We start from the raw sequence: 27479 nt of genomic DNA on the forward strand, positions 1-27479 counted from the left end.
TGCCTTTTCGTGCAGCCGTTCCATCTGAGTGCTTTTACTCGTATTCCTAGCACTGGAATTGGCAGCAGCATCAACAGAACACTCAAACGCTGAGCCCTGCAAAGAGCTAAATGAGGAAGAGAGCAGCAATAAGGACTAGAATTTGAGTGAAAAGATTTTCCCGGGCAAGGCCCGATCGTCATGGTGATGGGTTGTGTCAGCCTTAAGTAATGAGACTGCAGAAATAAGCCAGACTATAATAGATCACTGGATGCTTGAATCCCGAGAAGAAGCTTTATTATTTTGCTATTTCCCAAATGACTGGGTGTTAAATAAAGATTTATGGGACCCTTTACACCGACATAATATCTCTTGATGTTGCCATGTGAAGGAATCTTCTCCTGGCCCGGGCTCTGTGCTGCCACGCTGGGTTAGCACAAGGCAGGCAGTGGGCCGAAGGGCTGGTCAATGGGCCAAAGGGCTAGTCAATGGGCCGAAGGGCCAGTCAATGGACAGAAGGGCTAGTCAATGGGTCGAAGGGCTAGTTAATGGGCCAAAGGGCTAGTCAATGGGCCAAAGGGCTAGTCAATGAGCCAAAGAGCTTGCGGTGGGTCAGTTGATGGGCTGAAGGGTCTGTTGCTGGGTCAAAGGGCCTGTCAGTGGGATGACATGGAAGAATGCAGGAGATGATGGGGAGAGAGAAGTAGAGAGAGATGAGCGGGAGATGGTTCAATGATATTTTATTGTCACATGCACCTGGGTACAGTGAAATGCTTTGTTTTGCATACAACTCGGTTAATTATGATGGAGAGAGAGGGAAATAATGGGGGGGAGAGAGATGATGATGGGGAGAGAGAGAGAGAGAGAGAGAGAGAGAGAGAGAGAGAGAGAGAGAGAGAGAGAGAGAGAGAGAGAGAGAGAGAGAGAGAGAGAGAGAGAGAGAGAGAGAGAGAGAGAGAGAGAGAGAGAGAGAGAGAGAGAGAGAGAGAGAGAAATAATGGGGAAATGGGGATAGTGTGTGGAAGCTGAAGGGGAGAGAAGGTGATGATGAGGAGAGAGGTTGGGGATTACATACAACACAGAACATAGAAGAGTACAGCACTGGAACAGTGGAACAGGCCTTTTATCCCACAATGACCGTGCCGAACATAATGCCAAATTAAACTGATTTGTTCTGCCTGTATATGATCCATATCCCTCTATTCTCTGCATTTCCATGTGCCTGTCTAAAAGCCTCTTAAACGCCACCATTTTCTCTGCCTCCACCACCACCCCTGGCAGCGCGTTCCAGGCCCTCATCACCCTCTGTGTAAAAACTCGTGCCCCGCACATCGCCATTCAACTTTCCCCCTCTCACCTTAAGGCTGTGTCCTCTAGTGTTGGACATTTCCACCCTGAGGAAAAGATTCTGACTGTCTACCCTATCTACGCCTCTCATAATCTGACATAGCAAGAGTGTAACTAGAAGATTGATGGGGTGCGTGAGATGGTGAGAAGGGGTACAGGGAGGAGGTGGGGGATGAACAGATGCTCTTGGAATAGAGGGGAGTGTAAGCGATGCATGGACACCCAAAGGAAGGTGATAATGAGAGGGAGTGTGGAGCAAATGGGAGCAAACCTGTACAAGATTGGCCCCAATGTGGTACCGGAGATATAGACCGGCCTTTAATCGGTGGAGGGAGTTTTTTTTAATATAATTGGCAGAACGTAACTGAGAGAGCAGAGAGAAGGCAAAATTAGAAGAGGAACGAAAAGGTCGGGGATAAATAGAATTAGCGCGTGGGAGTGTGAAAAGATGGTTAAATATACGACGGCACGAAACGCAAGTGAAGTAAGTGAACCAAGCGGCAGTGAGTCTTGTGTTGACAGTAAATCAGCAGAAGTGATGGCCAATAAAATGGTGCTGAAATGACAGAGGACCCAATGCAGACCACCGCTGAGAATTAAACACGGGGGTGTAGTGTCAGAGGCTGCAGAGGAAGGTGGCACAGCGGCCCAGCTGCTAGAGTTGCGTTTACGAGTCTGTTAAGCTGCAGCAAGGAGGGATGTTGTTGCCCTATTGTCGGTACGTCTGAGAATTAACCATTTGACTCTTGAGCCTGCACTCAAGAGTTTTGGGGTTTTCTCTTTTGATCGGCTAAATAGAACATACATAGAACAGTACAGCACAAGAATAGGCCCTTCGGCCCGCGATGTCTGTGCCGAACACGATACTCTTACCTGCACGCAGATGATCCATAACCCTCCATTCCCTGCATATCCATGGGGTCGGCACATTGGTGCAGTGGTAGAGCTGCTGCCTCACGGTGCCAGAGAGCCAGGTTCAATCCTGACTATGGTTACTGTCAGTACGGAGATTGTACATTCTCCCTGTGACCAAGTGTGTGTGTCCTCTGGTTTCCTCCCACACTCCAAAGACGCATGGGTTTTGTATAAGAAAATAACTGCAGATGCTGGTACAAATCGAAGGTATTTATTCACAAAATGCAGGAGTAACGCAGCAGGTCAGGCAGCATCTCCAGAGAGAGAAGGAATGGGTGACGTTTCGGGTCGAGACCCTTCTTCAGACTGATGGGTTTTGTATGTTAATTGGCTTCGGTAAAAAAAAATTGTAAATTATCCCTGGCGTGTAGGATAGTGTTAGTGTACGGGGTGATCGCTGTCGGCACGGACTCGGTGGGCCGAAAGGCCTTTTTCCACGCTGAATCTCCAGAGTCTAAAGTAAAGTCTGAATTCCATGTCCCTACCTAAAAGCCTCTAAAATACGACCGCTGCATTTACCTCCACCAGCTTCCTTGACACCCATCTTCCTCTGTGTAAAAAGACTTGCTCCTGCATGTTCTCTTTAAACGTTGCCCCTCTCATGGTAAAATTATGCCGTATTGTATTAGATTTTTCCATCATGGGAAAAAGGTTCTGAATGTCTACCCTATCTGTGCCACTCATAATTTTACATAGTTCTCTGAGGTCTGTCTCCCTGTAAGCTCCAGCATTTGGTGTTAAGAACAGGAAGGCAGATTATTATCTGAATGGTGTCAAGTTAGGAAATGGGGAAGTACAAAGAGATCTGGGTGTTCATCAGTCACTGAAAGTACGCATGCAGGTACAGCAGGCAGTGAAGAAAGCTAATGGCATGTTGGCCTTCATGACAAGAGGAGTTGAGTAGAGAAGCAAAGAGGTCCTTCTGCAGTTGTACAGGGCCCTAGTGAGACCACACCTGTAGTACTGTGTGCAGTTTTGGTCTCCAAATTTGAGGAAGGACATTCTTGCTATTGAGAGAGTGCAGCGTAGGTTTACTAGGTTAATTCCCGGAATGGCGGGACTGTCGTATGTTGAAAGACTGGAGCGACTGGGCTTGTATCCACTGGAATTTAGAAGGATGAGAGGGGATCTTATTGAAACATATAAGATTATTAAGGGATTGGACACGCTAGAGGCAGGAAACATGTTCCCAATGTTGGGGGGGGGTCCAGAACCAGGGGCCACCGTTTAAGAATAAGGAGTAGGCCATTTAGAACGGAGATGAGGAAAAACTTTTTCACTCAGAGAGTTGTAAATCTGTGTAATTCTCTGCCTCAGAAGGCAGTGGTGGCAAATTCAATGGATTCTTTCAAGAGAGAGCTAGATAGAGCTTAATGATAGTGGAGTCAGGGGGTATAAGAAGATAACTGCAGATGCTGGTTCAAATCGAAGGTTTTTATTCACAAAATGCTGGAGTAACTCAGCAGGTCAGGCAGCATCTCGGGAGAGAAGGAATGGGTGACGTTTCGGTCGAGACCCTTCTTCAGACTGATGTCAGGGGGGCGGGACAAAGGAAAGATATAGGTGGAGACAGGAAGCTAGAGGGAGATCTGGGAAGGAGGAGGGGACGGGAGGGACAGAGGAACTATCTAAAGTTGGAGAAGTCGATGTTCATACCACTGGGCTGCAAACTGCCCAGGCGAAATATGAGCTGCTGTTCCTCCAATTTCCGGAGTCTGGGGGTATGGGGAGAGGGCAGGAACGGGGTACTGATTGTGGATGATCAGCCATGATCACATTGAATGATGGTGCTGGCTCGAAGGGCCGAATGGCCTACTTCTGTACCTATTGTCTATTGTCTATTCTGGAGAAAACAATCCAAGTCTCCCCTTTTTAGCTAATACCCTCTAATCCAGGCATCATTCTGGTAAATACAAAGTGTTGGTGTAACCCAGCAGGTCAGGCAGCATCTCTGGAGCAAAACGATGGGTGATGTTTCCCGACCCGAAACGTTACCCATCCTTTTTCTCCAAAGATGCTGCCTGACCTGCTGAGTTGCTCCAGCACTTTGTGCCTATCATTCTGGTAAACCTCCTCTGTAACCCTCTCCAAAGCCTCCATACCGTTCCTGCAGTGGGGTGACCAGAAATGCACACAATGCTGTAACTGTAGCCTGACCCAGGTCCTGCATAATGACTTCCTGACTCTTGCTCTCAATGCCTCGATCTATGAAAGCAAGTAGTTCGCTTTTGAATTCATGGCCACAAGGCCGAAGACTGAAGGGAGCATTAATTAGCCACCGCAGATGAATAAAGAGATAACGGAAAGGTTGAAGAGAGAGATGTTGAGCAAGTGCATGAAGAGCAGGCGAGTGAGACAGGAGAATGTTCCAAGATTAGTAGCAAAGTCAAAAACAATTAGGAAAGCAAGGACGAACAAAGGAATTGATTCGGAAAGGGACATAGAACAAAAGTTTAAAATATTCCAGAGGCTTTAAATAAATGATGAGAAGTCAGGGTGGGAATAGTGTCTCTGTGAGGGATGGGGGGGAACTAAAGTCACGGTTCACAACAGCACATGCCAAGATTAAGTTTAGGTTTATTATTGTCACGTGTACCGAGCGAGGTACAGTGAAAAGCTTTGTTTTGCATGCCATCCAAACAGATCAGATGTACTGATGAAGGGTCAGTCTGAAGAAGGGTCTCGACCTGAAAAGTCACCTATTCCTTTTCTCCAGAGATGCTGCCTGACCCGCTGAGTTACTCCAGCATTTAGTGTCTAAATCAGATATACCATACATAAATACAATAAAATCAAACTCAAGTGTAATAAGCAGAGGAAAGGGGAAGACACAGAGTGCAGAATATAGTCCTCAGCATTGTAGCGCAACAGTTCCATAGACAAAGTCCAATGTCCGCAATGGGGTAGAGGTGAATCGGACAGGACCCTAGCCTATGGAAGCACTGTTTAGAAACCTGATAACAGAGGGGCTGTTCCTAAGGATCAAAATCCTAGAATTCTATAGAATCTTATATGTTATAGATTATCTGCATTGTCCCCACACAGTAACGTGAGGCCATTCAGTTCATGATAACATTGAACAGAGACATCCTACCTCTCCTCTTGTTTCCCTGCAACAGAGTTTCTCTCACATGTTATGGAAACACAAGAGACTGCGGATGCTGGAATCTCAAGCTAAAAAAATCAAATGTTTAGTTAATTTAGTGTGACAGCATGGAAATAGGCCCTTCGGCCCACATCGACCATTGATCACCCGCGCACATTAGTTCTACGCTATCCCACTTTCTCATCCACTCCCTACACAATCAGGGCAATTTACAGAGGGCCAATTAACCTACAAAGCCACACATCTTCGGGAATTGGGAGGAAACCGGAGCACCCGGAGAAAAAAGCAGGCGGTCACAGGGAGAATGTGCAAACTCCGCGCACAGTCAGAACCCGGGATCAGGATCGAACCCGGCTCTCTGGCACTGTGAGGCAGCGGCTCTACCAGCCACGTCACTGTGCCACCCAAATGCTGGAAGAACTCAGCAATTCAGGCAGCATCTGTGGAGGGAAATAGACAGACGGCCAGGTTGAAAGACGGGTCCCGAACACAAAGGTTGTCTGTCCGTTCCCCTCCATAGATACTGTCAAATCTGCTGAATTAATCCCAAAGTTTGTTTTTTATTCATATATGTGACCATTGACTCCATCCCAATGTTCCCACCGCCCATCAACTTACACTCGGGATGATTCAAAGCAGCCAATTAACCCTCAAACCCAAACATCTTGGACATAGAGTCATAGAGTCATATAGCAGGGAAAACAGGCCCACAACAACCCAACATGTCCCATCAACTGTAGTCCCATTTGTCTGCTTTTGGTCCACATCCCTCTAAACCTACCTATCCATCTACCTGTATAACTGTTTCTTAAACATTGTGATAGTACCTGCCTCAATTATCTCCTCCGGCAGCTCGTTCCATCCACCCGCCACCCTTTGTGTAAAAAAGTTACCTCTCGGGTCCTATTAAATCTCTCCCCACTCTGGGCAAGAGACTCTGCCCGATCCATTCCTCTCATATATGATTTTGTACACCTCTTTCAGGTCACCCCACATCCTCCTGCGCTCCAAGGAATAGAGTCCTAGCCTGGTGTTGGAGGGAACTATGAACTGTGGACTGTTTTTGGTTGCACTAAGAATTCGGACCTGTTTTGCACTAGTATTGGGGTTATTTATTTATTGAATTGTTTATTATATATTATCTATGTGTTTTGCATTAATAGGCCTATTAAGCCGCTGAATGTAAGAATTTCATTGTTCCGCTATTGGTACCTTTGACAACTAAACACTCTTGACTCTTGAAACGAGCACCATAGGAATCCCACATGGTGATGGGAAGGACATGCAAACTCCACAGAGACAGCATCGGAGGTCAGGATCGAACCCAGGTCACTGAAACTATGAGGCTATATCCTGTGCCACCCTAAATTAAACAATAGTTCTGCTTTGGTGTGGACCAGAGAGAATGATCCAATAAATGTTGGACTGGAAGATAAGCTTAGGAATAATACAGCCACATTGAAATAAAAAGAGAAGATATATTAATTAAAGTTGTCAAACTCAAAAAGGATAAAATGTCTTATCTGGACAGATTATACCAGGCATTTTAAAAGAGCCTAAAGAAGAGATAACATCATTATTACACATATTTAATAATTTGTAAGGGAATGAAATCATGAGTCCATAACATAATGCCCAATGTTTAAAAGAGATGTCAAGGGATCTATAGATATTAATATAAAAATCTAATGAAATTCCTGCTGATGAAAAATGAGAATAATATCCAGAAACCAAAAATGTAACGATGAATAGTCGCATGTTGCTTGGTTGACCTCTCTATATTCTTTGAAGAAATGACAAAGATTAAGAAGTGTAGTACAGTTGATGTTATTTACATGGAGTTTGAGGTGATCGTTGACGGGTTTATAAACAATTGATGAGAAAGGTCAGAGTATGTTGAGTCAGAAGGCATGTGACATTTTCTAAAGGCAGACATTGACAGATTCATGATTAGTGCGGGTGTCAGGGGTCATGGGGAGAAGGCAGGAGAATGGAGGTGAAAGATAGATCAGCCATGATTGAATGGCGGAGTAGACTTGATGGGCCAAATGGCCTAATTCTACGCCCCATCACTTATGAGCATATGAACTTATGGACATGAAGAGTTACCTGTGGTTAGGTTGTCCATGTGTTGGGTCACAGGAGATGGGCGAGGTGTAAAATGAATAATTAAAGATAGTCATAGAGTCTTACGGCATGGAAACAGGTCCTTTCACCCAATTTACCCATGACAAGCAAGATGCCCCACCAACACTAGTCCCACCAGCCCACATTTGGCCCATGCCCCTCGAAACCTTTCCTATTGATGAACATGTCCAAAAGTCTTTATTATTTAATGTCTTTAGTTTATTATTGTCACATGTACCGAGGTACAGTGAAAAGTCTTTTGTCGTTGCATGCAGGTGTGCACCTGAAGGAAGTTGATGGGAAGGAGGGGAGAATGAAATGGGAATAGTGTAGGATGGATGTGAGTGGGTATTTGATCATTGGTATGGTGTGGGTGAGCTGGAGGGACTGTTTCTGTGCTTTAACTTTGACAAGGGATACAACAGCGATACCATAGGCAGAGTTTTAGTTTTAGTTTTAGAGATACTGTATGGAAACAGGCCCTTCGGCCCACCGGGTCTCCACCGTCCAGCGATCACGCATACACATTCTATCCCACACTGGGGACAATTTACTGAGCCAATCAACCTACAAACCTGCATTTCTTTGGAATGTGGGAGGAAACTGGAGAACCCAGAGAAAACCCATGTGGTTACAGGGAGAACGTACAAACTCCATACAGACAGCACCTGAGGTCAGGATCGAAGCCAGGTTTCTGTCGCTTTACACCAAAGATAGATGTAAAACGCTGGAGCGACTCAGCGGGTCAAGCAGCATCTCTGGAGAAACGAGTTATGTGACGATTCGGGTTGAGACCCTTCTTCACACCGTCTGACCCGAATCATCACCTATTGCTTTTCTCCAGAGGTGCTGGTTGACACGCTGAGTTGCTCCAGCATTTTGTGCCTGTGGGCTGTGAGGCAGAAACCCTACTGCTGCGCCACTTGTTGCCACCCAACGTGGGTGAGGGTCTGGACCAGGAAGGCAAGCTGTGAGAGATGGTGTGTGTGGGTTTAAGCCTCACAGCCGACACAGTGGCTGAAGATGAAAGGTCCCCCATAGCGTTGAACCACCCAGACTGGTTGTTCACTTTAATTGTCTGGTTACACTGTGCACTGTGTAAATGGCTTCATCAATAAGAGCCAGCACTTGAGGTCAAAATCCATCAACGGCTATTTATTAAGTACATTGATTGTTTAAGGCTGCACCAAAATAGGAATAAATTGAAATCTATATTGCAGTAAATTGGCTCGGATAATTTGATACCATGGTGATAATTTAAAAATGCCTCCGATTAAATTGGCTTGGTCATTATTCTGGCCATACATAAGGCCAGAATATCAGAGTTAAAGAGAGAACCACAGTGGGAGGTTTAGAGTTAGTGTCTGAGAGAGGCTTTAGTATAGTTTAGTTTAGTTTAGAAATGCAACTCAGGAACGGGCCCTTCAGCCACCGAGTCCGCGCTGACCAACAATCCCCACACACTAGCAATATCCTACACGCCAGGCACAATTTATAATTTTTACTGAAGCCAATTAACCTACAAACTTGTAGGTCTTTAGGGAGTGTGGGAGGAACCCGGAGCACCCGGAGAAAACCCATGCCGTCACAGGGAGAACGTACAAACTCCGTGCAGATAGCATCCGTAGTCAGGATCGAACCCGGGTCTCTGGCGCTGTAAGGCAGTAACTCTACCGCTGCGCCACTGTGCCATCCCTTTTTCTACTTGCTGGGGGAAGCTACTTATACAGTCATACAGCACAGAAACAGGCCCTTCAACCCAACTTGTGAATGCTGACCATAATGCCCGATAACGCACCATCTTTATATACCTTCTCTGCAACTTGTTTAAAGGGAGTAGAAGCCATTGTACACAAAGCCCAGAGGGACTCAGAGTAGAACTTAGAACATAGTACATGGAACATGGAACATGGAGAATGGAACATAGAACAGGACATGGCCCTTCGGCCCACAATGTCTGTGCCGAACATGATGCCAAGACCAACTCTTATCTGCTTGAACATAATCCATATCCCTCCATTCCCGGCATATCCCTATCCCTATACAAAGGCCACGAACGCATCTGACTCCACCATCACCCCCAGTTTAGTTGAGTTTAACTTAGAGATACAGCGTGGAAACAGGCTCTCCGGCCCACCAAATCCACGCTGATCACCCGGTCACTAGTTCAACGTTATCCCTGTTTTGCATCCTACAAACTAGGGGCAATTTATAGAACCCAATTAACCTACAAACACGCATGTCTTGGGAATGTGAAAGACACCCATGGGGTCACAGAGAGAATGTGCAAACTCCTTACAGACAGCACCCGTTGTCAGAATCAAACCCAGGGTCTCTGGTTCTGTAAGGCAGCAACTCTACCGCTGCACCACTGTACCGCCCCTAGGTGTTCTAGGTGCCCATCAACCTCTGTGTAAAAGACTTGCCTCTCCCTCTGGTTTTACATTTCACTCCTCCTCTTCCCTCCGTTCTCGATTCCACATCTGCAGCCTTTGGTCTCCATTTCACCTCTACCCTTTGTCAATATCGCCATCCATCCTCCATTCACCCCTCCTCATCTGAATCCACCCATCAGACTTTAAAGATACAGCTTGGAAACAGGCACTTCAGCCCACTGAGTCCATGCTGACCCAACGATCACCATTCACTTACGCTATTGTACACACTCGGGAGAATTTACAGAAGAAATTTAATCTACAAACCTGTACGTCTTTGGAGTGTGGGAGGAAACAAGAGCACCCGGAGAAAACCCACGCGGCCGCAGGGAGAACGTACAAACTCTGTGCAGACAGTCCCGGTAGTTGGGATCGAACTCAGGTCTCAGGCGTTGTAAGGCAGCAATTTTACCACTGCACCACTGTGCCGTTCACCAGTATTTTGCCCCACCCATGTCCCTCACCTCTCTTTTCCAGCTTTCCCCCACCTACTTTGAAGAAGAATCCTGACCTGAAATGTCATCTGCCCATTTCCCTCTACTGAGGCACAGAAGAAATGACCGGGGCGTGGGATAAGCCTTTGATTATGTTGGCTGATTTTCCGAGGCAGCGTGAAGTGTAGATGGAGTCAATGTTGGGGAGTCTGGTCTGTGTGATGGACTGGACTACATCTACAACTCTGCGGACTTGGGCAGAGCTGTTCCCCAAACCAAGATGTGATGCAATCCGACAGTTTGCTTTCTATGGTGCATCTGTAGAAGTTGTAAGAGTCACTGGAGATGTGCAGAATTCCTCAGTCTCCTCGGGAAGTGTTGAGTTCCTCCAGCACTTTGTGTTTGGTTCAAGATTCCAGCACCAGCAGTTCCTTGTACCTCCAAGATTCAAGCTATGTTGGCCTTGCCCTTGACACCCATGTTCTATGAATGAAAACTTACAGATTTACAAAAGTACCATAAATTAATCCCCCTCCATAATCTCCTAAGCATATTTATTATGTCTAATGAGGAAATGATGAAATTATTAATGCTAAGCAAATGCGATTTAATTTAAATATATTAACAAGATGAACTACAAAATAAACATCAAATAAAAATACCATAAGATCAATAATCTACATGTGATTATCATGAATTATGGTTAATATCTAAATTCTAATCAGCTGAATTATTAGTTCATTGCCAGTAATTTGAAGCAGAGCACATCATCTTGGGAATATATCATCTGATAAGAAGGAATATAATTGATTCATTAAACAGTTAAGAGCTGATTTACGCATGTAAATTACAATCATTAATATTGATTGTCTTCTCTACTTAAGCGCTGTCAAACATCAAAGGATAATGTGAATGGATTATTCGAAACTGGAATCATTTGCATATGTAAACGACTTACATTACATATCTACCTATCAGTAAAATAGTTGGCTAGAAGTTCAACTAAGTGTTGGAGGAACTCAGTGGATCAAGCAGCACCTGAGTTGGAGTTTGAGTTTAGTGGTACAGTGAAAAGCTTGTGGTGCATGTAAACCAGTCAGCAGCAAGACAATACATGATTACAATCCACAGTGTACAGATACATGATAAAGTGAATAACTTTTAGTGCAAGATAAAGTCCAATAAAGTCCAATCAAAGATAGTCTGAGTGTCTCCAATGAGGTAGATAGTAGCTCAGGGCTGTTCTCTAGTCGGATGGTTCAGTTGCCTGATAACAGTTGGGAAGAAACTGTCCCTGAATCTGGAGGTGTGTGTCTTCACACTTCTGGGTTGGGTCCCTTCTTCAGGCTAATGGAGTGGAGAGGAGATAGAGGGTAGAAAGAGGTGAGGGAAGGGGCAAGACCTAGCCAGAGATAGGTGGGTCGAGGTCAGGGGGGTTGATTGCCAGATGAGTCAAAGGGGAGAGGTAGGTGGAGGTAGTGGAGATGAATCTGGATTCAGTTCCTGACCTGAAACGTCACCTAGTTTAGTTTCGTTTCGTTTATTATTGTCATGTGTATCGAGGTACAGTGAAAAGCTTTTTGTTGCCTGTTATCCAGACAGCGAAAAGACTATACATGATTACAATCAACCCATCCATAGTGTACACATACAGAATATTGGGTACTTTTAGTCCAGTAAAGTCAAAAGTCTAAAGTAAAGACCAATTAAAGATAGTCCGAAGGTCTCCACTGAGGTAGGTGGTAGGTCAGGACTGCTATCTCATTGGTGATAGGATGGTTCAGTTGCCTGATATCAACTGGGAAGAAACTGTCCCTGAATCTGGAGGTGTGTGTCTTCACACCTTTGTACCTCTTGCCTGATCAGAGAGGGGAGAAGAGGGAGTGGCTGGGGGTGAGATTCGTCCTTGATTATGCTGGTGGCCTTGCCGAGGCAGCGTGAAGTGTAGATGGAGTCGATGGACGGGAGGTTGGTTTGCGTGATGGTCTGGGCTGCGTCCACGACTCTCTGCAATATCTTGTGGTCTTGGATGGAGCTGTTCCCAAACCATGCCGTGATGTAATCTCGATACAATGCTTTCTACGGCGCATCTGTAGAGGTTGGTGAGGGTTGTTGGGGACATGCCCGATTTCTGAAGCTTTCCAAGGAACCCATCCATGTTCTCCTCAGATGCTGCCTGACCTGCCGAGTTACTCCAGCACTCTGTGTCCTTTTGGAGATAATAACCTAGGCTGACAAATTGAGAAGACGCATTACCAAGGGTTATCAAACAAAGACATGGACACGAGGAACTGCAGAAGCTGTTTTACAAAAAGGGACACAAAGTGCTGGAGTAAGTCAGCGGGTCAGGCAGCATCTCTGGAGAACATGGGTAGGCAACGTTTTCAGATCGGGGCCCAATCCAGCTAGAGTGTCCAATCTTGGTGTTTACATGTCACCTCCATCCTACACCATCAACGTCCTGGGTGGTTACCGGTCTGCATGGATTTGGCGGGCAGAAGGGCCTGCTTCCACGCTGCTTCTCTCTGTGACTACCACTTCTATTCCTTTCTCACTTGTATGTGTCTCGAGCTTGTCTTACTTAGCAGGAAGGGCAGCGATTGCTGCTTTACATCGTTAAATGCAAAGTCTCAAACAAAACTATGCAAATAAATCCACGAAAGACAGAAGTTACTTTGCGCAAATTAATAAATTTGATGCCATATGTGGGACACGTCTTTGTGAAACAACGCAAAGACGCATGTTTGGAATTCTCGGGTTTCACAAGGGTTGAAATGATCGTCAATTCCTCATAGAACACACCTTGCTCAAAGTATCTTTGATCTTACAGAGGTGTACAAAATCATGAGAGGTATAGATCGGGTAAACGCTCAGAGTCTCTTGCCCAGTGTAGGGGCAATCAAGAACCAGAGGACATAGGCTTAAGGAGAGGGGAGAAAGATTTAATGGGAACCTGAGGGGTAATTATTTACACAAAGGGCGGTGAGTGTATGGAACGAGCTGCTGGAGGAGGTCATTGAGACAGGGACTATCACAATGTTTACGAAACATTTAGACAGATACATGGATAGGATAGGTTTAAATAAATATGGGCCAAATGAAGGCAGGTGGGACTAGTGTAGATGAGACATGTTGGACAGTGTGGGCTACTTGGTCCACAGGGCCTGTTTCCACTCTGTATGTCTCTCTGGCTCTGCGACACTATTCTTGATTGGTGAGGGAGATTTAGAGATGTGTGTTAAGAGATAAAAGAGAGCATGATGCAGCTTTATAAGATTCTGCTTAAACCACATTTGGAGTATTGTGCGCAGTTCTAGGCATTCCATTACAGGAAAGATGTGGAGGCTTTGGAAAGGGTGCAGAGGAGGTTTACCAGAATATTGCCTGGATTAGGAGATATACGCTACAGGGCTGGACAAACTTGGATTAGACAATAGACAATAGACAATAGGTGCAGGAGTAGGCCATTCAACCCTTCAAGCCAGCACCGCCATTCAATGCGATCATGGCTGATCACTCTCAATCAGTACCCCGTTCCTGCCTTCTCCCCATACCCCCTCACTCTGCTATCCTTAAGAGCTCTATCCAGTTCTCTCTTGAAAGCATCCAACGAACTGGCCTCCACTGCCTTCTGAGGCAGAGAATTCCACACCTTCACCACTCTCTGACTGAAAAAGTTCTTCCTCATCTCCGTTCTAAATGGCATACCCCTTATTCTTAAACTGTGGCCCCTTGTTCTGGACTCCCCCAACATTGGGAACATGTTTCCTGCCTCTAATGTGTCCAATCCCCTAATTATCTTATATGTTTCAATAAGATCCCCCCTCATCCTTCTAAATTCCAGTGTATACAAGCCTAATTGCTCCAGCCTTTCAACATACGACAGTCCCGCCATTCCGGGAATTAACCTAGTGAACCTACGCTGCACGCCCTCAATAGCAAGAATGTGTTCTCTGGATCACTGGCGTTTGCTAGGAGTTCCGATAGAAGTGTATAAGAGAGGCATAGATAGGGTAGACAGCCAGAACCTTTTCCCTAGGATGGAAAAATCAAAGACTAAAGGGCGTAGTATTAGGTGAGAGTGGCAAAGGTTAAAGGAGATATGGGGGGCAGGTTTTTTACACAGAGGGTGGTGAGTGCCAGGGTTGGTGATTGAGGCAGCTATGATAGTGGCATTTAGGAAGCCTTTGGATAGGCACATGGATATGCGGGGAATGGAGAGATGTGGATTATGGTAGATAAGAGATGATCTTGGTATCATGTCCGGCACAGATATTGTGGGCGGAAGGGGCTGTTCTTGTGCTGTGCTGTTCTATATTCAATGTTTAGACTTTAGAGATACAGTGTGGAAACAGGCCCTTTGGCCCATCAAGTCTGCACATTAACACTAGTCTACACATACTAGAGCAAAATGTAATTTTTACCAAATCCAATTAACCTATAAGTCTGTACATCTGTGGAGTGTGGGTGGAAACTGGTGCACCCGGAGAAAACTCATGCAGTCACAGAGAACGTACAGATCCCGTACAGACACCACCTGTAGTCAGGATGGAACTCGGGTCTCTGTCTCTGTAAGGCAGCAACTCTACCACTGCACCGCCTTTACGAAAGTTGAGCAAGTGAATTCTCACACTTAGATCCTGAGATGTCTCCAACTAAACCCAATACAATCAGGCTAAATTGGCCAATTGAATTGCTTCAGGCAGTGTAGTTGCAACATTCATGATGACGAAGCAGCAAATATTGTGACTGTGTATATTTGCATATGTCACGACATTAGCAAACTCTCGTTCTTGCTGCGATGGCATATATAAACGGGACTGAATATGTGCAGAATGAAAGAACAAGTTCACAGGTGAGGACGAAATATGAATTGCAAATGCGAGAACCATCCCGAGATGGTTTCGAGCCAGACGTTCCAAGCAGAACGCTAAGGGCTGAGACCCGGGTTGAGACAGTACCTGAGACCCGGGTTCCATCCTGACTCCGTGTGCTGTCTGTGTGGCGTTTGTACTGTGACTGTATGGGTTTTCTCCGGGTGCTCCGGTTTCCTCCCACATTCAAAAGATGTGCAGGTGAGTGGATTAATTGAAAACTGTTCCTAGTGTATAGGATAGAACTAGTACAGATGAGTGTTGATCGGTGGGCCGAAGAGCCTATATATCTGAAACTAAAACTAAAAATACAGCATGGAAGCAGTCTGTTTGGCCCATCTAGTCCACGCCATGCATCGATCACACGATCACACTCGTTTGATGTAATCTATAACATAGAACTGGTGTGTGAAGGGATGATTGAGGGTCTGTGTGGACTCGTTGGGCCGAAGAGCCTGTTTCCATGGTGTTTCTCAAAACTAAAGAAATAGCTATTATCTTCTAGAAAGTCTTGATGCCATTCCCCCTCTTTTCCATTTTCAACTATTCTTTTCTATATTCAATTTCTATTTCAATATCTTGGAATATTCAGTTCCTTGTCCAAGTCACATTGCAACTCTGCAATAGGTATTAACAATTTCTTAATGTTTGTGCAATTCCAGTTGTGTAAATTGCCCCCTAGTGAGTGGGGGATGGATGAGGAAATGGGGTGACGTAGAATCAGTGAGAACGGGTGTATGATGGTTGGCATGGATTGGTGGGCCGAAGGGCCTGTTTCTGTGCTGTATATTTCATTTTTGTTTAAATTGGTGAGATGGAAACATAGGAAGGGTTTAGAGAGGGTAAATGCACAAAGTTTTTTAATCAAGAATTTTTTTAAAAGGACACAAAGTGCTGAAGTAACTCAGCAGGTCAGGCAGCATCTCTGGAGAACAAGGATAAGTGACGTTTCGGATGGGGATAGTAATAATCAGCATCTGCAGTTCTTTGTTTCGAACATGAAGGACTGGAGGACATAGATTTAAGGTGAGAGAGGAAAGATTCAATAGGCACCCGAGGGGCAACCTTTCCACTCAGATGGTGGTGGGTGTGTGGAACAAGCTGCCAGAGGAGGCAGGCACTACACCAGCATTTAAAAGATACTCGGACAGGTACATGGATAGGAAAGGTTTAGTGGGATGTGGGCCAAACATGGGCCGGTGGGACTAGCCCAGACCGGGCATTTTAGTCGGTATGAGTGACTTGGGCTAAATTGCATGTTTCCATGCTGGATGACTCTATGACTGTCCATAGACGGCATCTGACCTGTATTAAAGGCACTGTGTCAGTGAACAGGGATACTGCAGTGGAAAATGGGCACAGTGATCAACTGATCATAAAAAACTAATGTGGATTTCAGATTCCCAGCAGAAACCCATGTAGTCTGAAGGCTGGACCAAAAATAAAACCTCCTTGAAGCTTTGTGGGAGCTTATTTTAAGATCAGAGTTAAGGCACAAACTGAGTTACATTAATAGACAATAGACAATAGGTGCAGGAGTAGGCCATTCGGCCCTTCGAGCCAGCACCACCATTCAATGTGATCATGGCTGATCATTCTCAATCAGTACCCCGTTCCTGCCTTCTCCCCATACCCCTGACTCTGCTATCCTTAAGAGCTCTATCTAGCTCTCTCTGGAATGCATTCAGAGAATTGGCCTCCACTTCCCTCTGAGGCAGAGAATTCCACAGATTCACAACTCTCTGACTGAAAAAGTATTTCCTCATCTCCGTTCTAAATGACCTACCTCTTATTCTTAAACTGTGGCCTCTGGTTCTGGACTCCCCCAACATTGGGAACGTGTCCAACCCCTTAATAATCTTATATGTTTCGATAAGATCCCCTCTCATCCTTCTAAATTCCAGTGTATACAAGCCTAGTCGCTCCAGTCTTTCAACATATGACAGTCCCGCCATTCCGGGAATTAACCTAATAAACCTATGCTGCACGCCCTCAATAGCAAGAATATATTTTCTCATATTTGGAGACCAAAACTGCACACAGTACTCCAGGTGCGGTCTCACTAGGCCCTGTACAACTTTGGTCCTATACTCAACTCCTCTTGTTAGAAGGCCAGCATTCCATTGGCTTTCTTCACTGCCTGCTGTACCTGCATGCTTCCTTTCAGTGATTGATGCACTAGGACACCCAGATCTCGTTGTACGTCCCCTTTTCCTAACTTGACACCATTCAGATAATAATCTGCCTTCCTATTCTTACCACCAAAGTGGATAACCTCAACCTTATCCACATTAAACTGCATCTGCCATGCATCCGCCCACTCACACAACCTGTCCAAGTCACCCTGCAACCTCATAGCTAATGGCACTTTTAATCCCTTCATCCAAGTCTTTGATGTATATTGTAAATAGCTGCGGTCCCAGCACCGAGCCTTGCGGTGCCCCACTAGTCACTGCCTGCCATTCTGAAAGTGGAGCTGAAGTGAAGCCTTCGGAGACAAGCCTGGTGAACTGCTGACAGCAAGTGGACGTGAGTCCCGCTGGGGACTGCGCTGCCTCAGGAAGCCCTTGCTGTCTCCGCACTCGCCCCAGGCCACTGCCAGCTTCTCACTGATGGGTGTCACATCAAACCTACGCTACTAATGCAGTACTTGGCTCTTCCTCTCTCACTGTTCCTCTCAGTTCTTCTCTCTCTCTCTCTCTCTCTCTTTCTCTCCCTGCTTCTCTCTCTCTCTCTCTCTCTCCCTCTCACATACACTTACTCACTCCACCTCTCTCTCTCTCTCCCTCTCTCTTTTCTAGCTCTCCCTCTTTTCTCTCCCTCTTTATCCATGTTCTCCAGAGATGCCGCCTGACCCGCTGAGTAACTCCAACGTTTGTGTAATAATCAGCATCTGCAATTCCTTGTTTCCACATTTTATTGTACTTGACTTTTGTCTTGATTGTATTTCTGTATACTAAAACTAAACCACACATTAAATGGAAACAAATTGCTGGAGTTGGGGCTCTTATTCAATTATTGTTCCCCACCCACTAACTGGTTGTTTGCTTTCAGCCATTTACACTTCATGCTGCCTCAGCCAGGCCACCAGCATAATCGATGAGTCACACCCCGGTCACTCCCTCTTCTCCCCTCTCCCTTCAGGCAAGAGGTACGCCGTTGTTGTTGGTGTGGACTCCGATACATCGGCGAGACCAAGCGCAGACTGGGCGATCGTTTGACTGAACACCTTCACTCAGTCCGCCTTGGCCTGCTGGATCTCCCGCTTGCCAAACCCTGTAACTCCCGTTCCCGTTCCCACACTGACCTTTCTGTCCTGGGCCTCCTCCGTTGTCAGAGTGAGGCCACGCTCAAATGGAGGAACAGCACCTCGTATTCCACTTAATTTCAAGTAACCCTTGCATTCTTCTCTCTCCATCCCACCCCCACCCTGGTTATCTTGCTATTTGTCTTGTTCGTATCCCATCGCTATCAGCTCCTCCACTGTGGGCTCTTTGGTCCTCAGTGCCGGCTCTGATCTGTTCTGTACCTTTCCATTCCTCTAGTTTCCCTCTCCCTCGACTCTCAGTCTGAAGAAGGGTCATCTATTCCTTTTCTCTAGAGATGCTGCCCGACCCTCTGAGTAACTCTAGCATTTTGTGTCTACCTCCAGATTCAGGGACAGTTTCTACCCAGCTGTTATCAGGCAAATGAATCATCCTATTACCAACTAGAGAGCGGTTCTCAGCTACTATCTATCTCATTGGGGACCCTCGGACTATCCTTAATTGGACTTTACAGGACTTTATCTTGCACTAAACGTTATTCACTTTATCCTGTATCTGTCTACTGCGGGCGGCTTGAAAGTAATCACGTGCAGTCTTTCCGCTGACTGGATATCACACGATAAAGAAGCTTGACAATAAACAAAACTAAAGTTATTCATGCCAGCCTTCATCCCACCAACAATAAACAGCCATTTTCTAGTTGGTGCTGGTTTGTTTATGATGGGGCATGTACTAGTATGACTCGATGACTCCATAAAAGCCTTTCCTCACAGGCACGCTGATTGTGCAGGAGCATTGAAAGCCTAGTTTAATCCCTCTAGTCCTGAGAATGAGCCAATACACTCTTATCAGCACTAAAGCTTGTTGTATGCTTTCACATTAAATGAAGGCATCATTGAAAGGTCAATAGAAGAAAGGTCTTGCTATCAAAGCTGTCAAAGGCCCTTACTTTATGCAAACGGAGCGCTGAATGTGGAAGCTTTACGTAATGTGGTCAAACATTCCTAATAACAGCACCTTCCATTCATACCCTGCACCAACATTGTAAAACCTGCCGCACTAGTTCGATGACATCGACCCTCACAAGGCGATGATAGACACAAAGTGCTGGAGTAACTCAGCAGGCCAGGCAGCATCTCTGGAGAAAAAGAAATAGGTGACATTTCAGGTCACCTGTCCTTGTTCTCCAGAGGTGCTGCCTGGCCCGCTGAGTTACACCAGCACTTTGTGTCCTTTTTTTTGTAAATCAGCCTCTGCTGTTCCGTGTTCAGTCTGAGGATAGTTGAGGGTCGTACGTTGGGCTGAACATTGGAAACAAGGTACAAGGGAAATGGTGCCAAGGGCGGCGCAGTGGCGCAGTGGTAGGGCTGCTGCCTTACAGCGCCAGAGGCCCGGGTTCCACCCTGACTACGGGTGCTGTCTGCATAGAGTTTGTACGTTCTCCCCGTGACCTGCAAGGGTTTTCTCCGGGTGCTCCGGTTTCCTCCCACACTCCAAAAACGGACAGGTTTGTAGATTAATTGGCTTCGGTAAAATTGTAAATTGTCCCTAGTGTGTGGGATAGAGCTAGAATGAATGGATGATCATTGGTTGGCACAGACTCAGTGGGCTGAAGGGCCTGTTTGCGTGCTGTAGCTGTAAAAACAAAAACGAAGCTAAATCTTCAGCGGTCAGCTGGGAGCGATGAGGTGCCTGGGTTTAGCCGCTGGTGTGGGTCAGCTCCTGTGGCGGTGGATGTCAGCCTGAGTTATGTGCAGTAGTGTGTGGGCTCGGACATGGAACGATTGCCCGAGTCTCTGTCAAGCCGCTCATTACACGCATGGTTACACATGACACGCAGAAGGAGTGTCTGCCGGGGCCCCGCGATCAATCCTGCCCAACGCCGCTTCTGCCTGCAGATGAAGATAATAATGATCGCTGCCTGCCTGGGCCACTGCATTATTGGCCGTTATCAGCGCCAACACCTCCTCTTCCTGATGGAGTCTGACCAGGGCAGCAGTGGTCGGGATGGTCTCTGCCCACGGGTCGAACTACAGCCCACGTCCCGCTGCACACGTTCCCCGGCTCCTGCACCATTTAATGCAACATAGCAACCTGCTGGGCTTCACACAGGCATACACACACACATGCACGCACGCACACACGCATGCACGCACACACATGCACTAACGCGTGCACACTCACAAGCACACACACACATGCAAACACACACATACACACACACAGGTATACATGCGCATGCACATACACACATGCAACCATGTGGACCTGCATACACACATCATGCACACGCACACAAACACGCATGCACAGAGACACACACAGACAGACAGAGGTGCACGATAAACAGATACACACAAGCAGATGCAGCCACACACGCAGCCAGACTATCACACATGGATAAACGGACAAACACTTGCACATACACACTCACACACACCCACATGGACTTGCACACACTCACACATACCCACACAGACTTGCGCGCACTCACACTCACACATACACCTGCATAAAGACACACACACACACAGGCAGTCACAGACAAACGGACACACACATGCAGATGTAGACATGCACAAACACAGACTATTGCACGTGGATAAACAGATATACACACACACACAGACACGCACACACACGTACACACACACACGCACACACACATTCACACACACACAGACACACACTCACACACAGGCGCACACAGACGCACACACACATACACACATGCATATACACACGCACACTCACACACATGCACATAGACATACACACAGACTGAGGCACAGGCAAACAGACACACACACATGCAGATATAGATGCACAAACAGACTATCACACATGGATAAACAGATATGCACTTACACACAATGCACACACACAGATATACACACGCACACACACACACACACACACAGATACACACACGCACACAGAGACAAGGAATCACAGCACTCTTAAGTGGTGTCTTAAAATGTAATAGATCGCAAAATAATTTAAACAAGGTCAAAGTTCAGACTGGCTCGATGTTAATCTGCATAAAGTGACATTTAATTAAACTCAGTGTTAAGAATTAGTGGGAGATTTCACTGTAAGTAGGGGCAAGGAAACAGAAGGAACTGCAATTAATCTGTAATGTTGAACAAAATGCCTGAGGAACACAGGCAGCATCTGTGGAGGGGATGGACAGACGATGTTTCACGTCGGGACCTTTCTACAGATTTATTGGAGAGGGTAAAGAGGTCGGGGTGGGACAAAGCCTGGCACATGATAGGTGGAACATAAAATGCTGGAGTAACTCAGCGGGTCAGGCAGCATCTCTGAAGGACATGAGTAGACGATGTTTCAGACTGAAGAAGGGCCACGTCATCTATCCCAGTCCTCTAGAGAGCTGCCTGACCCATTCCAGAGCCTATTACTCCAGCGCTTTGTGTTCTACACAGACTCCAGCATCTATGACAGGTACTACTGCAACATTTTAGAAACATTTAGACAGATATATGGATAGGATAGGTTTCGAGGGATATGGGCCAAACGCTGGCAGGTGGGACTAGTGGAGATAGACAATAGACGATAGGTGCAGGAATAGGCCATTCGGCCCTTTGAGCTAGCACCGCATGGGGCATGTTGGTCGGTGTGGGCAAGTAGGGCTGAAGGGGTCTGTTTCCATGGTGTACGACTCTATGTCTCTATCTGCTGTTTGTTGTGTCTACAGTGGTTGGTGGAAAGAGGTGAACTAGTAGTGTCAGAAACGGAGAGAAGAGGAGTGACATGTAAAGATATGGTGGAATGGAAGGGAGGGGGGGAATGGAGGGGGGGAATGGAGGGGGGGAATGAGGGGGAATGAGGGACTCAGGAATGGAGATGAGTTCACACGCTCACAAATTATAGGAGTAGAATTAGGCCATTCGACCCATCGAGTCTACTCCGCCATTCGATCATGACTGATCTCTTACGAAGGTGAGGAGCAGGGTAAGTGGGTAGAGTTTGTTTCCATAAATCCGGAGATGAAAGATTGTTGACCAGGCTGAAGGTCTGAAGAAGTGTCACCTGTCCATGTTCCCCAGAGACGCTGCCTGACCCGCTGAGATACTCCAGCACTTTGTTTCTTCTCTCGTAAACCTGCATCTGCGGTTCTTTGCTTCTACCTTGTTTAGTTTAGTTAAAAGCTTTGTTTTGTGTGCTGTCCAAACAGATCAGATATACCATGCGCTGATAGAATCAGTTCAAACATAAGTACAACAGAAAGAGCAACGGGGAAGATAAAGAATGCAGAATATAGTTCTCAACATTGACTCACCAGTAACAATAGGGCGTCTCAGTGGTGCCGCTGGTAGAGCTGCTGCCTCACAGCGCCAGAGACTCGGGTCCGATCCAGACCTCAGGTGCTGCCTTTGTGTGGAGTTTGCACGTTCTCGCTGTGGCCGCGTGGGCTTCCTCCGGATGCTCCGGTTTCCTTCCGCACCCCAAAGACCTGCGGGTTTGTAGGTTAATTGAATTCCTAAATTGCCCCCTAGTGTGGATGAGAAAGCAGGATAACATACAACTAGGGTGATCGACTGTCAACATGGACTAGGTGGGCCGAAGGGCCTGATTCCAAGCTATATCTATCTATAAAACTAAAAATCAGATACACCGTACATTTTTAACCATTTAATCAAACAATCAGAGCCAGTCTCCTCATTCTGCACTCCGTTAACGTAATGTCCTTGAACGTACATCGACCATGTCCCGGTGGGCAGAAGGACCTGTTTCCACGCTGTCTCACTAAAGTCTAAAGCCTCCCTTCAACAGGCAATGCTCCAGAGTAAACAAACCGAGTTCGTCCAGCCTCATCGTGATAGCTGACACCCCCTAAGCCTGTACGTCTTGGACCACCCACACAGTGAGTAAAGTCCAGTTACAGAAAGCTAGACCTATATTTGCGATGCAATTTGCTCTTGGCGTTCGGCATAGGGAATAAGACAGCCCTTGCGTTTTAAAACTCCATTTACCATCTCCGAGCATAAGCTTGTCTAATATTCAATGCATTTTCATTTAGAGACCATAAGAACGTGTCCCTGCTCGAATCATTGTCAATTGAACTGCGCTACCCTGGGGCAAATGTGGGGACTGAGGTATGGTCCTGCCTTCAAGGAGAGAAAAACTAAATTGACTATTTGGCAACACCATTTATAATTAAAATCTATTGCATTCCTACCTTAAAAGCAGCCTATTGACCACTTGAGCCTGCACAGGCAATTTGTCCATTTCATTGTCAATCTGTCTGAATAAACTTGCATTATGTTGTATACGTTCATACATCTTCCTGATATTGCCCCTGTAGTGAGAATATCCACTTTCCCCAGCTTTTTTTGTGGTGTAATTTGCTTTAGCCTAAAAATGATTCGAGTCATGGAGAGTCACGGAGTCATACAGCGTGGAAACAAGCCCAACTTGCCCAAACCGAGCCACATGCCACCATCCCACCTGCCTGCATTTGGCCCTTATCCCTCTAAACCTGTTCTTTAGATTTAGATTTAGAGATACAGCGTGGAAACAGGCCCTTCGGCCCACCGAGTCCGCGCCGCCCAGCGATCCCCGCACATTAACACTATCCTGCACACACTAGGGACAATTTTTACATTGTACCCAGTCAATTAACCTACATACCTGTACGTCTTTGGAGTGTGGGAGGAAACCGAAGATCTCGGAGAAAACCCACGCAGGTCACGGAGAGAACGTACAAACTCCGTACAGACGGCGCCCGTAGTCAGGATCGAACCTGAGTCTCCGGCGCTGCATTCGCTGTAAGGCAGCAACTCTACCGCTGCGCCACCAGTCCTATCCATGTACCTGACTAATTGCTTCTTAAACATTATGATGGTCCCTCCTCGATTACCTCCTCCGGCAGCTCGTTCCATTCACCCACCACCTTTTGTGTAAAAAAAAAGTTACCCTCAGATTCCTATTAAATCTTTCCCCATCACCTTAAACCTATGTCCTCTGGTTCTCGATTCCCCACTGTGGGCAACGGATTCTGCGCGTCCACCCGATCTATTCCTCTCATGATTTTATACACCTCAATAAGATCACCCCTCATCGTCCTGCGCTCCAGGGAATAGAGTCCAGGCCTGCTCAACCTCTCCCTATGCTCAGACCCTCGAGTCCTGGCAACATCCTTGTAAATCGTCTCTGCACCCTTTCCAGCTGGACAACATCACAACATGGTGCCCAGAATTGAACACAATACTCTAAATACGGCCTCACCAATGTCTTATGTAACTGCAGCATGACCTCCCAACTTCTTTACTCAACACCCTGACTGATGAAGATCAATGTGCCCAAGGCCTTTTTGGCCATCCTATCTACCTGTGACGCCACCTTCAAGAAACTATGTACCTGCGCTCGGACTGTAGATCCCTCTGCTCTACAACGCTTCCCAGAGCCCTACCATTCACTACGTAGGTCCTGTCCATTGTTAGTTTTGTGGATTGAAAGAAGGCAATAGACAATAAACAATAGGTGCAGGAGTAGGCCATTTGGCCCTTCGAGCCAACACCGCCATTCACCGTGATCATGGCTGGTCATCCACAATCAGTACCCCGTCCTTGCCTTCTCCCCATACCCCCTGAATCCGCTATCATTAAGAGCTCTATCTAACACTCTCTTGAAAGCATCCAGGGAATTGGCCTCCACTGCCTTCTGAAGCAGAGAGTTCCACAGTTTCACAACTCTCTGAGGGGGATCTTGATGGGGGCATGCTGAATGGAAAACTGATTGAGGTGCCTAAAATATTAGGAAAGGACTACTAGACAGAGACTACATGGAACATAAGGCCTGTTCCTGAGTCGTACTGTTCTATGTTCTATACTCTGCAGCACAGGAATAGGCTCTTCAGACTGCGGTCTGTGCCAAGTTAAACTAGTCCCTTTGGCCTGTACCTGATCCATATGCCTCCATTCCCTGCTTATCCATGTGCCTGTCTAAAACCCTCTTAAATGCCACTATGGTACCTGCCTCCACCACTGCCCCTGCAAAGCATTCTGGGCACCCACCACCCTCTGTTTAAAAAGCTTGCCACGCAAATCTCTTTCGACTTTAGAGATGCAGTGTGCAAACAGGCCATTCAGCTCATTGAGTCTGCGCCGACCAGTTCACTAGCGCTATCCTACACACTAAAGACAATTGACCATTTTTATCAAAGCCGATTAACCTACAAACCTGTACTTTGAGTTGAGTTTTATTGATACAGTGCGGAAACAGCTCTTCGGCACACCGAGTCCACGCCGACCTGCGATCGCGCACTATCCTACACAATAGGAACAATTTACAATTTTTTCCAAAGCCAATTAACCTACAAACCTGCAGGTCTTTGGAGTGTGGGAGGAAACTGAAGTGCTCAGAGAAAATCCATGCAGTCACAGAGAGAGGTACAAACTCCGTACAGACAGCACCCGTAGTCAAGATCGAACCGAGGTCTTTGGCGCTGTGAGGCAGCAACTCTACCGCTGCGCCACTGTGCTGCCCTGTACTCCTTTAAACTTTGCCCCTCTCACCTTAAAGCTATGCCCTCTGGTCTTTGACTTTTCCATCCTGGGAAAAGGGGTCACTCACCTGCAGGGGAGATTTCTCTGTCCTGTTTCCCTGAACCAATTTACCTTGTAACAAATCTGTGAAATATTTCCCCTTTGCCTTGGCTTTTGTGCTTCAATAAATTACAAGCATCGCTCTCTCTGACAGCCCGGCCTATTTTGATATAAAATTTATTAGGCCTCTTGTGGTGCAGCTGCTGAAGGAGAGAGAAGGAGCAAGGAGCAACTTGGTTATAAATACCATTTATAATTTATTATGACAATTAACAAGCTACTGTACACATGACTGAAACACGCACTACACACGTACATGCCCACACCAATAAATCCACTCATGTCAAGCACGTTGTGACTGCAGACTACCCAGTCTCCATCATCCCACCTTTTTTAGCGCTCAGCAGCTTCAGACTTTACTGTAGGCTTTAGAGATACAGCGTGGAAACAGGCCCTTCGGCCCACTGAGTCCGCGCCGACCAGCAATCACCCCGTACACTAGCACTATCCTACACACTGGGTGCAATTTACAATTTGTTTTACAGAAGCCAATTAACCTACAAACCTGCACGTCTTTGGAGTGCGGGAGGAAACCGGAGCACCCGGAGAAAACCCACGCGGCTACAGGGAGAACGCACAAACTCCGTGCAGACAGCACCCTAGGTCAGGATCGAACCCGAGTCTCTGGAGCTAAGAGGCAGCAACATTGCCGCTGTGTCACCGTACCACCCCATCAATTCATAGGTTCTTAACATCAATTGCCTCAGTGCACTAATGAACTTAACTAAACTAAAAACTACACTAAACTAAACTGAACTGGACTAAACTGAACGCAACTCAACGCAAATCAACTGAAATAAACTGATACTACCTCGATTATGGTAGTAATCTGAACCAAACTAAACTAACCATAATCGAGGTAGTATCTGAACGAGATATATCTCCATTTACAGATGGTCTCTATAAAGTATCCTGACTGGTGGCATCATTGACTGGTACGACAATTCCAACGCACAGGAACACAACAGGGGCATAGATCGGGAAAATAATAAGAACCTTTCCCCCATTGCAGAGATGGTTGAAACTGGAGGGGTTGGATGTTCGAAGGCATCTGAGGATGATTTTGTTCACCCAGAGGAAGCTTGGAATCTCGAACATGCTTCTCACGGAAATGGTGGCGGCAGAAACTCTCACAATACTGGAGAGAGATGCAGATGAGCACTTGCAATGGAAAGGTATATGGGACTGATAAATGGGGTTAGTACAGATGGGTAGTTAATGGCCAGCATGGACAAGGTGGGCCGAAGGGCCTGCTTTCAGCACTATATGACCCCATGACTCTAATTGAACGACACCTCAAGAAGCATTGAGTAGCCCGTGGGAAGTTGTGAAAAGGACGATGGAAATGCATTTTTCTTTAGGTTT

This window comes from Rhinoraja longicauda, chromosome 17 (assembly GCF_053455715.1).
Source record: "Rhinoraja longicauda isolate Sanriku21f chromosome 17, sRhiLon1.1, whole genome shotgun sequence".
NCBI classification, from domain to species: Eukaryota; Metazoa; Chordata; class Chondrichthyes; order Rajiformes; family Arhynchobatidae; genus Rhinoraja; species Rhinoraja longicauda.